Source organism: Ptychodera flava, chromosome 16 (genome assembly GCF_041260155.1).
Source record: "Ptychodera flava strain L36383 chromosome 16, AS_Pfla_20210202, whole genome shotgun sequence".
Classification (NCBI taxonomy): Eukaryota; Metazoa; Hemichordata; class Enteropneusta; family Ptychoderidae; genus Ptychodera; species Ptychodera flava.
Window position 1 is genome coordinate 25,004,403 of NC_091943.1, and position 17,398 is coordinate 25,021,800.

Here is a 17,398-nt window from a genome sequence, read left to right on the forward strand (position 1 = left end):
GGAAAGATAAACTGATGACCATTCATTACTAATCTATGTATCTATCATACCATCATAGCGTTACTTTTCTACTAAGTTTAACTATCAAAGAAACGAATCAGTAACAAAGTCGCATCGCATTATGTGATATACGATTAAAAGTACGCATTAGGCACAGCGTCAGATTTCTGTAAAATGACAAGGGCTATAAACAACATCCTCGATGGAATCTTTCTCTTTCGCTTGTATGCAATCCGGTCAAACGCTCCTGAATTAATTTCCAGTCGAAGTCACACCTGCTTCACATGATAGTAGAGATTTAATGCATGTGAATCAAGGTGTAAATCATGATGATAATTGCAAGATATGTATTTTGAAACTTTAAAAAGTGCCCTCTTGGGCCTTGAATGCTCTAACGTACACTCAAAAGATGGAACGGATGAAGTGAGTACTAATACATAAATATATAAATATATAAATACTAATATATTATCAAGTCATCAAACAAATTGAATGGTCCCTTTCAGTCACAAGTACCAGCCTATTAAGTATCACAAATGGATAGCTTAAAAAAGTTAACACAACAGACTACACAAATAAGGTTTGATTGATCACGTTATGGGCAACTGCTACTACTTTTGGCAACAAAACTAAAAAATTACCGTAGTGTACATTTACAGAATTTTACACAGGAATGACTGGCATGCGGAAAAGGACCGCAGGCCCGCACAGTGTCGTCGACTACGTCTAGATGAACGTAGTTAGAAACACATTTGCAGCCCTCTATACCTGATTGAAACGTGTGTACTAGGCTAGACAGAAATGTGCCATGCAAAAAAGAGAGGCGAGGATTATTTTTTATAGCATAGAAACATTTTAGAAATGTTCAAATAAATGAATAGCGAACTATTTTGAATATTTTCCGCAGTTGGCATTTTCCCATCTGCGCAAAGTCGGTTTTGTTTCAACAGGCTTTTGATTATGCAGGTTACCTGCAACATCCATTTTCTTCTTGTAGTTCTACGTGAATTCACGTAGCAAAGGAGCGACAAGCCTACAGTGATGCATCAGTACTGGGCTTCCTCTCCTCACTTTATAACATATTCAGAAGGCCGAGACCTCTGAGAAAAATGGTCCATTACATAAGTTTGGATCAAATCCTTAGACTGTAATGTAGGCATCATATAATTTGTATCAACGGAGGATGGCATACGTCACATCTGAACATCATTACGTTCGCTTGTCGCATACAAGCAAACGTGAAATGGCCAATATTTTGACGCAATCGTCAAGGAGAGTAAATAAAACGGTGCTGTATGATTGATTTTTACAGTAGCATGTGGCGAACAAAAAATAAAATGCCATAAAATGATACGCTTTCTCTCTCTCTCTCTCTCTCTCCTCTCTCCTCTCTCCTCTCTCTCTCTCTCTCCCTCTCTCTCTGTTTGAGGTATTTCACGCACGACACAATGCATACAGTTTCTTATTTGGAAGCAGAACAAACGGACGTAAAGCTGTGGATATTTATGAAACCACTAGTAACGTAAACGGCTAGCCGACAATACATTAGTCATTATCAATCTACAGTGATGATCTTACGAACAGCGCCTGCAGAAATGATTGCCCTTTTGTCATGATTCTGTCCATATATTCCTACCCTTGAACAAGTAATCGATCTAATACAATTGTCTAACAGACATAAAGGAAGAAAACAGAAGAGTGACACAATAGAAGGAATAATAATTCAAAAGTCTGATTACGGCACCTGCATGCTTGGATTGAACGAATGTCGAAGAGGGACAATTACTGCGGCCCAAATAAATATAAATATTTAAAAATGCAAATATTCTATTCTTACTTACCAGTTTTTCATAAACGCATGAACAAAACTATTAAATTTAGGTAGTATATACTTTATGGGCACTTTCAGATTTTTATTTTTTCTCAGTTATAGCAGTCCCAAACCCCAATAACGTATATACGTTCTGAAAGCCCTGATATTGGGAAATCACAGATATTTTGACGTGTACCATCAGTATCTCTATTTTTACAGTAAACGTCCACAACAACGAAGGAATAAGTTTTCAGTACACATACGATATAGCATTTAAATGTTCGTTTCCTCTGAGAATAAAGTAACAGCTACGTTCATCTCGTGGACTTACTTCATCAAGCAATGGCACTGCCCAGGAATATAAGTCAAGAAATGGAATGTCGATTTTGTTATGATGCCGGTACGTCTTCACATTGTGCATACATTTCCAGTAAAGCTATGTTTAGTTAACTCTGCTATGCTACTCTGATACTGCTGTAACATTGGTATTCGATTAATTAACAGTCACGTTAGTGGTTGAAGAAACAGGTGAAGTAGATATCAGCACTGATGAAATTTGCCAATGGCAGATATCATACACAGATATATCACAGAACAGTAGCAAGGCGCTTATTAGCAACATGAAATGAGAAATATTGATAGGTGACTTACTCTTCTTTGACCATTCTTCCAGATTTTGCAGGGACGATCGATGTATGTAAATGAGTATGAAATATTGGTGGTACTATAGGAATAAAGTAGTGCTTCCATCCATGTTGATTCCATGTCACACGTTGAATAAAGTCAATAAAAGTATACATCATAAGAAAGGAGACGGATTTGTGTAATCAGTCACGTGAGTGCTTGTGCTCAATTCGTAATTTAGAAATGAATGAAATATGCCAAACTCACCCTAAGTAGGTCATCAGATAACTGATTGTGATAAAACAGAACAATATGTTAACTGCTGAGACATGTACAATAAAACTTAACCCAGTTTTGTTTTGAATGGAAAGCAAATATATATAGATATTAAACTCTACAGAAAATGAGAAACGAGAACATCTGCATGGTACGGAGTCCAATATGTTAATTACAGAGCATCGTACACTGGAGAACTGACGAGATACACTTTTGTATACGAGTAAGATGGAACGCTGCCTTGTATTTTATGTTTTATTTCTTTAATTTTACAATTACATAATAGTGCTTCTCGTCAAATTAGATTTTAAAATCGTATCATTTGATACAGCTGTCTTTCTAATGAAAATCCTGTGTTGTGTTATCTCGGTGTTCTGGGTTTTTTTTTTTTTTTTTGCTTTGTAAGTATGGTATGTCCCACACCAACATTTTACAAGAACAGACTGATACGTCATGTATGTATAAGTAAAAGGTGTGATGTTAAAGATATAACGTAGTGGAAACTTGCATAATAGTCACGTAAGCTTCCTTTTATTTTTGCTATTAAGAGCTAAAGTACAAGTGTTCAGCCTGTGCCTTGAATGTACAAATAAAATGCCAAAAGCTCGTTAACGGTATGTAAAGTGAACATGGATATCCATAGTAACAAACTCCATAATAATGTTTGAGAAAAATATCTCCATGTACGTTGTATTTACATTTTGGTGCGAAATCCTTGTTAAATATCAATATGTTTGAATTTGCCACTACACAAACATAAGGGAATTCACCAGCTGTATGTAACTAGTGATGGATGGTATGTTAAAAGTCGAATTACAAGAAAAAGGGGTTAGAGATTTGAATTATTGGTTTTTAATGGACGGTGTTGATGCAGGGTCAGATTCAGATATCTAGCTAAGTATTGCAGTGTGGCTAAACGAACAAATAGAATTAGTGTGATTTCAAATAGCTGTTGATATATTCAAAATACAGTCCCATATAACAGAAGAGCGTCGTTTTCATTCGCGGAGTGTTACGATGCTGTTATTAAGTTCGCATATCAGGATTTGGTTTTATCTTTCAGTATTGCCCAACTATGAGGCCACGTAGGACAAAGTAGAACATTTTCGTCTGATAAACCTTCAATAAAACCTCAACGTAATTAAGTCGATAAGTCAGCTCTTTTATACACATGCTCTGAACTTCTCATCATGTACAGGCGACTTTATTTGGGGTCTATGGTATTGCCAATTTATTGCATGACAATTTTTTCGGAATAATTTATTGCTTCCGACCAAAGTGGAAGAATGGGATAAATTTATAACGCTCGGACAAGAAATAAGAAACGATAGAGCACAATAGGGAATGTCTTAGCCAGTCACACAACACACAAACTAGACCGTCACGTCTATCACCAAACCGTCGTAGCATTTCTTTCCTACCATATATTATATATATATATATATATATATATATATATATATATATATATATATATATATATATATATATATATATATATATATATGGTAGGAAAGAAATGCTACGACGGTTTGGTGATATATATATATATATATATATACATATATATATATATATATATATATATATGGTAGGAAAGAAATGCTACGACGGTTTGGTGATATATATATATATATATATATATACATATATATATATATATATATATATATATATATATATATATATATATATAAATTGATACGCAAGCAGACAGCCTTTGCAAAAAATAGAATATGCATACTTCATCATAAAAGCAGAGAAATGAGGGTTGCACTGTGACAGTATTTCTACACCAAACATGCCTATATATAAACCTCCGACTAGTAATCAGCGCTCAACACAACAACGGAAGATTTCTTATACAGTCAAATACTTTGCGGTCTGTTTTAACACTTCGTGATGTAAGTACTCTTACAAATACCATTACAGTGAATCTGGGTCTTGTTGTTCAGTGTTCTCCACAGGATCAAGCAAAAGCGTAGCGGCTAATTTGCATAATCATTTGCATATCATTAATTTATATTTGCATATGGATATAAGCTTGCACATGCACCCACGCATTCATGTACACTCACAACAAAATGCAATGGTAACACACAAGTATGCAATTTGAACATCATGGAAACTCTTTATTACACTTAAATAAATCATCACAGTATCGTACAATTGCAATTAAAATAGAAGATTCAAACAGTAACAGCAAGTTCAGATTGAAAGCAAGAAAGGTTCGTCTGATTGGAGTTCCACTAATACATATATTGCTAATACAATTGTCAAAAATTGCCAACAAAGAGGAAAATTCACAAGTTTAAAGCTTTACACAATTCAAATGTAACTGAGTTTTATATCATTTTTGAACGACAAACACCGCGAATAATGTTTCATCACGGGGATCATTTCAACCAGCGGCCCCCCCCCCCCCCCCCCCCCCCCGCATAACTAACCACTGCCACTGAACACCGTCGTTCGATTCTTGATTTTAAAGATACCACTAAGATGATCACAAGACATGAACTAAGTACGAATAGAATCACTTGAAAATCAGGTGTAAAATCTTTCAGAGAACGTGTCAGAGTGGAACCACACACGCGACGCCATCCCTTCAGGATCAATGTCAACACGTTATAAACACGTCGGCCAACATGGCCGCCGCCATATTGGAATTTATGCAATGTGAACGCGATCGCGATCGTGATCGTACTCGGACAAAAAAAAAAGATCATCGTTGTATCATCATTGTAAAATCATAATCAACCTCACTAGTCAACTGCTTCTTTTGTTTCTTTTGCGGTCCATTTTGTTGATCTAAGCATGGGAATGTGATCAAAGGCCCCGCTAGTGCTGCACCGCCTAACTCTGTGAATACTTGTCCTCGATGTATACCGACTAAAGGTCTTTGTTGGTCGTAACAGTCGTTGTAGAATGAAAACTTGTGAACAACCCAGCCGATTCTTCTATTGTTTTAACGTTCCTCTCAACACTTACGGACAACTTATCGGACGCATACCATACTTCACACCTTCCACTCTTTCACCAGGTTGAAAGTTGCAGTGAGCGCTAATGAGTAGACAATGCATGCAACAGCTGGTAGCTACGCAGAGCGTGTGAACTAAAGGATGGCGGGAATATTTTAAAGCGTAGCGGGGAGAATCAAAGCGTAGCGGGGAGAGGCGAAAGCGTAGCGGGACCGCTACGCTAAAATGGCCTGGGGAGAACACTGGTGTTCATTTGAAGTTAAAAATCGGATGCTTGTCTCTGTTGTCCCAAATTGCCACGTTCTTATTTTCAAAGTTGAAGTTGACATGACAATCTTTATTTTGAAAACATTTGCTTGCGACGACAAGAACGTGTTGATGTGATATTCAATTCTTTCTGTCATTTCCGGAACAAGATTGAAAGGAGCAATGCCTACTTTATACCAGTTTGACAGAATATGTGCTGTTACTTTAAAAGTTGAAGTAATATGTAGTCATGTCTTCTTCGAATGTAAGTTTTCGGCAAGCGCTTGAGAATGGTTAGTCTGCAAGGCGTCAACATATGCTCTTGCTACAAGCAAAAACGGAGGTTAGGCCAGAGAAAAAAATCTTGTTCATCGGATTTTTGGGACCAAGATTCAGGAACGGCGAGCGAAAATTGTAACAGTTTTATTTTTTAGGCCAATTGTAACCGTGGTCCCTCGGACTTTTTAGCCGGGATGCAGACAAATCTAATCTTTTCCCTTTTAGGCTAAGCAGAAATATCTCAGGCAAGATACACTGATATTGGTTATTGAATTTAAGACTGTATTTCTCAAGTTACATTACATAGGGAATTACATATACTGTCGGTATTTGCACAACATGCTCTCAGAATAAAACTGATATGCACAGCAAATTACTGAAATTTAACAATCTAGTATTGTCCTTCAATATCCTCCTACTAGAACCTATCATCTGAGTTTTTTAAATTTACTTTTGCCCAATGTCTTGGCCTCTGTACCGCCGTTCCGACACATTTTACACAATGGTCTAACAACACCGTATTGTGATCTGAGTGAAGTTATATAGTCATCGTTCAGAAGGTTCTCTTGTCCTGCACAATAGAAACAGCAAGCTTCAAATGATACTGCTGTTGCATGAATTTGTCGAAATCAAAAGCAAAACTCCAAATCAAGTAAAGTAGAACGCGGCAAAATAATTACCACTAACAAACCTGAATTGGATGTAGTGTCTGTAGGCCATTAAAGATGCGTTTTGATATAAAAAGTTCAAATAGAATACTATAATTCTTCAAGTTCTTGAAAATAAGTGCCATGTATAAATGAGGGGAAAGCGTGCGAATAAGTGAGCAAAATATTTTAAGTTTTTGTCTACAATGAAACTATTGAATTTATCAACCTCTCACAATGTCGCTCACCTTAACCAATTCTAAGATAAAAGTTTCGGTAGTTGTTAAAGCCTGGAGTTGGGAGGTAATGTTTTCAATTAGCACTACCGCTGTCCCGAGAGATATTGAAAGTAAAATGCTTATAAACTTGGATCCTGCATTTTCATTGACCGACTACAAGGATTGTCTGGTCCGCGTCTCTTCCCTAATGCTATTTGTGACCTCGTTTGTAATTAAATATACCTGACTGAAACATTCATTTAATGTAAAGCTTATTATGTTTGGTATAGCCGTCCGACTTATGACGCCATGTCAAGGTCAACATAAAATGAAAATTGACAAATTGAACTTCCTGTTCTTCATCAAATTTGATATTCGATTTATTTCAAGCATATTGTAAAGTGATGGTCTTTGCATCTCACTTATTTCAGGCAAACAATGCATATGTGCCGGATTATGAACTAATACATAATAGGTCTTTAATATCATCATCAAATATAAACTGGCCACGTAATGCACGGCGTTACATGTAAAATCCGATGTTTGATATACCAACTCTGAAACGACAATCATGGAAAGAAATATGACGGTATTCGCTTTTGACATTAAAATTCGGTTGGCCTGAAAATGTCACGGATTCTTTTGCCGTAGCTTTTGCCTATAGGGCTCTTGTGAGGAACAATAATTTAGTTGAATGTTAATAAACAAATTTTAGAAGTCTTTGATTAAATAAGATGAATAATAAACTTATTCTTAGACGCATTATAATGTTACTGCTTACGTTGGTCGACAATACTCATTTTACTTTCCCGAATTCAAGAATGCTTTGAATTGCGTGGTGTAACGACTGAAATGAACAGACAATTAAAGGTTTCGGAAGGTCTGACAAGAAAAAGGGACAGAATGCAAGGATGAAATGCAGATGGAATATGACATTAAAACTAGTTTAGTATTAATATTCATTCGAGGTAAAACATTCCCCGGTGCATGAGACATATCTTATATGCAATAGTAATTTGGACTTGCCCGAATCACTGGGGATAAAAAATTTGAAGGATGGGAATTGTCGGACTTCTTGTTTTGTCGAGCGCTATACTTTTAGTTTGGTAACTCTATTTTTTTTATTTTATGGTTAGCATGTACAAAGACAACACAATATTCGTCTGGCATTGTGTACACTCGTGCATGAATAGGTAGTTTTTGATTTACCAATTGTCCATTTCTTCATCAAATATTAATGGACGACGTCAGTTGGCCTTTGTCATCAAATGTTCACCGTGGTGATCGCAAAGTATCCTATCGTATGAAAATAAAGTATACTGTTTTTGGTTTTTAGTTTCCAGTCTGTCGTTTCGCAGTAATCTCAGTCTCCATCATACTTACGGCACACGTTCGTGGTGACAACGAACGGCTTTGTGATAGGTGCCGTTTTCGTATTGACGACGCGGGAGTGTATTACGGCGAGAATTGTGACGTAACACAATCGTGTCCGTCAGATTTACTCGAACTGGTACAAAACATCCGAGATGGTCTTGTTGATGTAATCAGTGAAATTCCACCGTGTATTTCTGTTGCAAATTCCGAAGACAATTACAAATGGGTTACGTTACCAGAAAGACGATTGGGACAAGGAGTGGACATGGTATGTAACAGTCAACATGCAATAATGTCAGAGACATAGAATGCGATAAATCCACGTGACTTTTCAATTTTATAAAACAGTTAAGGACTATCTCTCTATTTATTCGGCACATTGAAAGCTTACTATTTATTCACAGTATTTATTTTGTATTTGCATTTAAGTTGAATGCGAACATTCAATATGTTGATATGATGTCGCCATTAAGGGCCCAAGCCATAGGGCTGGCCCCTATTGTTATTGCTCGAATTCTACTTCTTCCTCTTCTTCTTCTGCCGTTTTATTTGTCACTCTAGATCTCTTAACCGCTGGAGAGAAACTTCTTCATCTTGCAGAACCTAAAGGGTCATATGAGTACTTGTGCACAGATACCTAGAAATTCCATCTGGTCACATGACCTGGCGGACATATTGGATTTTCCCAAAACTACAAAATGGCTTCTCCTGACGACCTAGGGGTCTAGCATGATTGACCTCAGGTCTTTAAAATTTGCAAATAAAATCGCTTGCGGTCACGCGACCTTGGCCACCATATTGGATTTTCGAAATATACCAATTTAATCTCAAAAATCTACTTCTCAAGAACAGACTCGGTTGGTCAGGTGGTTTGGCTGCCATGTTGGATTTTGAGAAAATCCCAATTTATTTTTTAAAAATCTTCTTCTCCAGAAACAACAAACGATTTAATTCGAAATTTCCCTTGTATCACCCTAGTGTGAATACTATCAAATTTGCGAAAAGCATTTGTATCGGTCATGTGGTGGGGCGGACATATTGTTTCTTGCGAAAAACATACGATTAACAGTGAAACCCACATGGATGTTCAAAATTTTTCTTACAACAACCAAAAGATCATTTAAAGCTCACACTTTGCACAAAGTATCACCAGTGGAAGTACTTGAAACCATGGCAACCGCTTAGGCTCCAACAAAGCTGCTTGCAGCTTTAATTTTGTGTTTGTTTTTTGTTGTCATGTGAACTTACTATGTTAACGTTGTTCTTCAGGTTGACGTTGTTGTAATAGAAATTGTGTCTTGCGTATTTATAGTATCGCCAATTGCATTTAACAAACTAAAGTAATTTTGTTTCATGTATTTCTGTGTTGTTTTGTGAGCTTACCTTGTTGTTCCGTACGTTTAAAATGCTTGTCAAGGGCTTTACATGACAATGTTGTCAAAGCCACCACAAACTAAACATGTGCTTCTAATCTAGGGCGATGGGCCTGGGGACAAAATGTTAGGTTCCTGTCTTCGGTGTGTAATAACAATCTACGAAAATGGAGTCACATTTTGGAATTGCAAGGTAGGTATGATTAGGAGTCAGTAATTAGGTATGCACATTTAAGTAAAGGAAGGGTTGCAGGTTTACATGAGGGAACTTGCATCCCGAATGTGTACAGACATTGTAACAGTTGATATTTTGACTTCAAGATGACAATTGGAGCATTGCTTTTATTTGTCTTACCAGAGCGAGCTATAGTATTTTCTAGGTACAGTGTTTCTTACACTAAATTCTCATCTGGTTTGCAGTCATTCTCTTTTTGTGATTCGCTTTTATACTACATACTTAGCAGTAGTATAGCAGCCATTTCGAGTTATGCACAGTCTTTAAATTTAAAGTATGTTCTCTCGCGCCAACGTTTGCATGATGGCCTTCTTTTCTATTTTCCATAAAGAAATAAGTTGTGCAACATTTTCTCGGGGAAACTTTACAACTTTCTGTTCCGAAACGCGTGCTTCCTTAAGGCCAACTTCATGTCTGAGATACATAGGTTAATTTGGGGCCCAAGCCGGTTGTCTTTGGCCCGTGTCATTCTTTTACTGTAGTTCAATAGTCTTCTTCTTCTGTTTTAAGTTTACCTTGTTTTCGTGTGGATATAGTACATCTGGTAATGAGAGGAGATGGAGGTGCAAATACGCTGAAATTTACTACAGATGGTGTAGGAGTCATTTTGATTTATTGCAAAGCAAAATAAGTGCAACGATTTATGAACTGAATTCACCTTAACAATCCAAACAATCCCGAATATACTCGTCATATGGTTGAGCCAAGCCTTTCAATTTGCAATTAAAAATGTTTGTCTATTTGTTATTCTACTTTAACAGGTCATAGATTGTCCGGAAGAGTTTAGTGGTTCTTTTTCCTGGGTTCCGTTCAGGCCAGTCGTCTCGATGATACCATATGAAACGTGTGTGACTGAAGCAGGGGTGGCACGGTCAAGTTCTTCTGTTACTACTGTAACAATTAAATACGGCCTTGCTGTATGTTCATCTACAACACGTATTTTCGACTTTCTTTCGGAAGTAAAAATTGAGTTTAATGGAGTTGGACATTTTTATGGTCAGAAACTCTCATTGTCATCTATTACAACAAAAAGGAGCAATGCAAAGGGAACTTTCGTGCATATCTCTGTCTGTCTGTCTGTCTGTCTGTCTGTCTCTCTCTCTCTCTCTCTCTCTCCTCTCTCTCTCACACACACCACCCACCAATGGAAGCAAGCAAGGGCAATGAATCTATTTATGTGACCTATTTCGTTAACATCGGTATCTTACCTGAGGACTGCTTGATTTTTTGAAAAAGAAATATCCAGCCATTCTTCATTTACAGTTTACTTTATTATTTTATATCACAAATCGTGTTAGGCAGAGCATAAATCTTTGATTTTTTATTCATCAATACGATGATTCATTCGCGTAGTTAATTGCTTGAATCGATGTGCTTTAACTGTGCATATTAAGCTTTGTTACTGGAAAGGGTTTGCAGAGTCATAAGGGTGAAAGGTTAAATCAAATACTATTTTGGTCTGGCGGACAGTGCATTTAGAACATGCTATTCCAATCGTTTGCATGCTTTCTATACTGACAGAAAATATAAAAACAGTACAAAGCCCTCAAATTATTCTAGATCCTCAGGAAGAGCGCTAATCCCTTGATATATACTAATTCACTCTGTTCGGTGCAGCCGCATATTTAAGCATCACAGAAAAAGTGATGCTTTCGCGGTTATACTGAAAGATAAAATGTATTTCTGATTGAAGTTAAAATGTCAACACAATAAATGCAATCAAGTGAGGAATTGTAACTTTATTACATCTTGAGGACAAACAACATATGGGACATGAACATGTAACTTTGGTGGCTACAAACATTTTGATACAAACCTTAACTTTGGATCTGAACAAAAAGACATGTTTTTCCTGTCAGGCCTCCCTCTATATCCTATATCCCTATTTACATTCGATACCCAAGATTGATGGGTCTTAACGCGAAATACTACGTCCACTCAGTTTCATTTTTTGCTTAACATTTACAAAGATTGCTACTTAAGAAGAAGGGAGGATTGCCGGGTGAATGGGAAAAGACAACTTGATAACCGTTCATTTCTCACCTCTCTATCATTCGCACCATCGAAGCCTTAAATTTCTCTTCCACTAAATTGAACTTTCATAGCAATCTTATCAGTAACAAAATCACATCGCATTGCGTCAAATACTATTAAATAATAGATATCCGACACTGTCAGATTTCAGCGAAATGACAAAGGCCAAGGGATAAAAAAGACCCAAGGGGAAAAATTCGTTCAAACTTTGAAGGTACACACAGTGCAAGGGCACAGTCCAATCCGACAAGAAGGGATAATATTTTTATCAATTTTCGTCGATAATACTTCAGGCCTGATCGTTAGCTCAAAAACATGAAATATTGCACGATATCATATTCCTAAATGTTCATGAAAATATGCAGTTGTTCAATCAAGTTAATCAAGTAAATGTTTAGGAAGCTGCCACAGTCATTTGTAAACTCAAAAACTGCCTTCACAAATCAAGCTATCAAATACAGCACCGGTTATGCTGCAACGTACACGGACTGCCAGGCATTTTGAAATACAAATTTATTATTCATACAAAAATATTGTACACATGCATTTCTCTTCATCTTCTCCCCATCTCTAAGAGTCTTCTTGACTTTGTGTCTTTCATGAGTCCACTTTAACCCTTTCGCCACTACTTGAGTCAAACAGCTGCAAATATCAACATCAGAAAGCATTTAGTTTATCTGTTTTGATGATTTTTCTTTCATTATTTTCGGTTTTCTAATATCAACTACAATTTCTTGTTCCACTCCAAAATGCTTATTGAAACACATAGAGTTGAGCCTATAAACTCAAACCTGTACATGTACAGACAGCATTGTTATTTGCTGGAAAGTGAATTCCGGTCTAGTCTAGAATATTCCCCTCTGAAAATCATGTGCTTTATTTCAAAGAAGAATGGTGGATTCATCTGTTTGAATTATGATAATGCTGTTTATAGTTGTTTTTTGCATAAATTTCTAAAGACTTTATTTCGATGTAAATCATGTAATTTTAAAATCCCGAAGTTGTCAAGTTGAAAATGATTCCGGTTCACTTTCATCAAATGATGACTATGCCGCCCCCTATGTCATTCATTAGGTCAGGGCGAAATTTTTATTTTTGTGTTAATCATCTCCTGACCGACCGTAAATTTCAGCTCCGACATGAAAATAAAAAAAAAACTTTTTTATTTGCGCCGCCTCTGAGGCGATCATCCCAGCAACAGCACCACCATCACAAAATTATGAGTTTGCAGCGACTCTGACTGAAAAGACAGAGAGTAAGAACACTGAACTGAAAGACAACCAATTGCAGTGACAGTGAATGGAAAGAACATTGAAATGAAACAAATACAGTTTGTTTTTTGGTAACTTGTTTTTTTTTTTTTTTTTTTATTTATTTCGACCGCCCGCCCTGCGAGAGTATTCCTCTGGAGATGAGGAACAAAAAAATAAAAGGGTCACCCATACCATTGAATTTAAATTGGTGCGCGACATTCAATATGTAGGTTTGAGTTGACTTGTAACCAAGAAAATTGGGAAAAAGGTCAAAACATGTAAATACCTTTACCGTGGAATCTTTTGAGGTGAGAAGTCCTTAAGCAACAATGGCACAAAAGTGAAATAGGCATCACATGCTCGCTCTTTATATATCTCTCTGCGAGTCAGAGATATGTACCGTACATATATCAGTACTTGGACTTCTATACTTCTATCACTGATGTCAGTTAGCCGAGTAAAGAGAGTGATTGATCCCACTGAGATTATAACAGAAATTCACTTCACTTTCTTCATGTTAATATACAGCTTCTGGATAGAGTTGTGCAAACGTGTGATAGATTTCTATGCTTTTTTATGGTTATTGACTGTGCTACAATTGGGATGTGTAACTACCCTAGCATTGTGTCTCTTTCTGTTGTTTAGGCCCTGAAGAAAAAAATGAACATCTTTGGCTCTGTTAATGACTGGCAAGAGTCTGAAAATTAACACTTCTGAACTGATGCTGGCACACGAATGACTGAATGGAGTAAAGTGGGTTTGCTTATTCACCAGGTTTAAAATTGATAGTATGTAAACCATTTGTGTTGTGTGAATTAACAAAACTTCAAGATTCATTTGATAAGGAGATGTTGGAGACTGATAATATTTTTTTCAAACTTTTTCATAAGAAATAACATATGCAACAAGTTTGCCCCTGTGGTATGTTCATATTTAATCTATGGATAAAAGTAGCATTGTATTGTTAGTACAAGGACCAGAAATCAATCTCGCTTTACCTTGTTCATCAGTTTCATTGTAGTACCACCTCTCACGTAACCTTGCAATGTGCAGTCTGCAGAAGAGTATGAAGTGGGTCAGCGATGACTGGGAATATGCCACTGTAAACGGCTCAGCAGCTGAACAAAAGAAATGAATGAAATAAAACAGTTTTCAGATCGTTTGAGAATCTATCAAATACAATTACAGCACAGTGAACATGTACCGTCAGTTCATTCTGTTGCTGAAGCACCGGACTGAAGCACCACTAGATTTGAAGATCTGTCACCTGAGGGCGCCCTCCAACTCTACTCAAAATCTACAGGCTGGCCCTCAAAATTTCACCTGGAACTGAGTGAGACACGATCACTTCCTTGTATTCCAAAAGTGGTTAGTGGTAGTACCTTTTCTCCGACTGCCCACTCAAATATATTCTAAATAAGAAAGGGGCCATTTTGAAATACATCAGCATTAGTTGACATGGAAACGGGTAAAGTAGATAATCATGTTATTATATTATTATTATTTAATTATTATTAAGTATATTATCGATTTTATCCGATAATATTCGATAAAACAGCATGTCTGGCACTGGCAACTTTAACACACTTCTAATATTAGACTCTAACTTAGATGTTAGACGATATTATCGATTTTATTTGATAATATCCGATAAAACAGCATGTTGGGCATCATCAACACTTCCCAGCCCTTCTAATATTAGATTCTAACTTAGATGTTAGACAATATTATTGATTTTAACCGATAAAATAGGATGTCGACCATCGGCCACTTCCCTACTCTTGTAATATTAGACTCTAACTTAGATGTTTGACGACATTATCGATTTATCCGATAATATCTGATACAATGGCATCAGCCACTTCCCAACCCTTCTAATATTTGACTCTAAGATGTTAGACAATATCGTCGATTTTATCTGATAAAATGGGATGTCGGCCATACGCCACTTCCCTACTCATGTAATATTAGACTCTAACTTTGATGTTAGACGATATTATCGATTTTATCTGATATTAACCATAAAAACAGCATATCGGGCAACCAACCTTTCCCACTTGTCTAATATTAGACTCTAACTTAGATCTTAGACGATATTATCAATTTTATCTAATAATATCCGATAAACAGCACGTCTGGCATTAGCCCCTTCCCCACTCTTCTAATATTACTCTTACTTGGAGAACTTAGATGATATTTCCAATAATGCCTAAATTGCCAATTTGGTGGTATCCTCAGCCATCAGAAAAGTTGTCAATAATCTCTTAAATGTTATTATCATGAAAATTACCCACCCTTTTTCGCCTTGTAAACCATTGAAAGTCAAGTATTGAAGGCACCATTTGAAATTATAATTCAAGTTTCTACTGTGCCAAGTTGAACTTTTCTCTCAATATGCATCACATTTCAGATACAGCCATACAGTAGTATTTGTTCATGGATACATAGTATTATATCACATCTGCCATAGGTTTAGATGCAGAAAGTTTCTACTGTGCCACACTTGGCACAGTAGAAACTTGAATTATAATTTCAAATGGTGCCTTCAATACTTGACTTTCATGGTTTACAAGGCGAAAAAGGGTGGGTAATTTTCATGATAATACATTTAAGAGATTATTGACAACTTTTCTGATGGCTGAGGATACCACCGAATTGGCAATTTAGGCATTATGGATAATATCATCTAAGTTCTCCACTGAAGTGCCATTCGGAATTGTTGAATTCAGAATATAAAATTAATCATCAATGAGTATCTTCTCAAATGTATCAGCCATGACTCATTAGCAAATGATAACTTTATGAACTTGTACAAAAAAAGCATACCAGAGAACAGGCCTACCAGGACTTTCAGAACATGGTATTCATGCAGTTGCTAAACACGCAGTCCATGCCAATAAGTTTATTTGCCCTGAGATGAAAATTGTCGGTCTGTAAAATTATACCTCATATCATACACACACATGATTGCCATGATAAATACACATAGTAGGGTTCCCCCATGTTGTGCGAAGCATTTTTATCCTCCTTGAACAGATATATTATGTTGAAATTTCTGTGGATTTTTTCTCAGTTGCTGCATAAAAGGTCTGGTACTAATCTACACATCCTGCAGGAAGCAGTGTCAAGAACAAGCCTCACAAACAAAATTTGATACTGCGGCATAAGTTTAAAGACGTATTTATTTTCCTAATCAAGTTTCCCTGAAAAATCATCAAAAAACTGAAAATACAATGTTACTCATTTTCAGTACTATGCATCACTTTTTTGAAGTGAACTCGTCAGGTTAAATCACCACGATTTCGCTGATCATGAAAACCTATTTCTTAATCAATCGGGGTATGAACAGGTTTCCAAGGTCAGCTTGTTTGTGTGTGGTTGTCCAATTTAACAAAGTATTGCCTTTTTAAGAAAAAAATACACTCCATATATTTGGCAAATTAATTGCAATACTCTTTGCTTAAAATTTGCAAGGTGTTAAACATACCTTTATGCATGGTATGTTATGAAACAACATTGTACATATACATGTACTTACCAATATTTTCATGTCCTCACTGTACATCACGATTCTCAATTTAAAGGAAAACTATCATGTTCCATATGAAAATAATGATTTTGTTCCTTCTAAACATAAGGGGGAAATACGGTGTTACTGTCAAAGGCATATTGTACATGATTATTTGCTGAATACATGGGTTTATGTAGCCTGAGCGCAAGTGACAATTTGCCTGACGCCAGGAGGGCAAATTGTCTTCTGGTGCAAGGGCAACATATATTCATGCAATAATTTTTATTACATGCCTCTTCAAAGTTAATGCTATATAACATTTAGTTACATGCGGGGCATTCTCAAACAATTTTACCAGTTATCGACCAGCATCAAACAGATTTTAACGAAAGTCAAAATACCAGTGAGTGCATGGACATATATTTTACATCTAGCATAAAGCGTCTCCCTCAATTGACGTTGAAAACATCGAAGGGCTTCACTGGACATGGTAGCTGTGGAACTACATTGTTCATATGGCCCACTATCTCCCCAGAT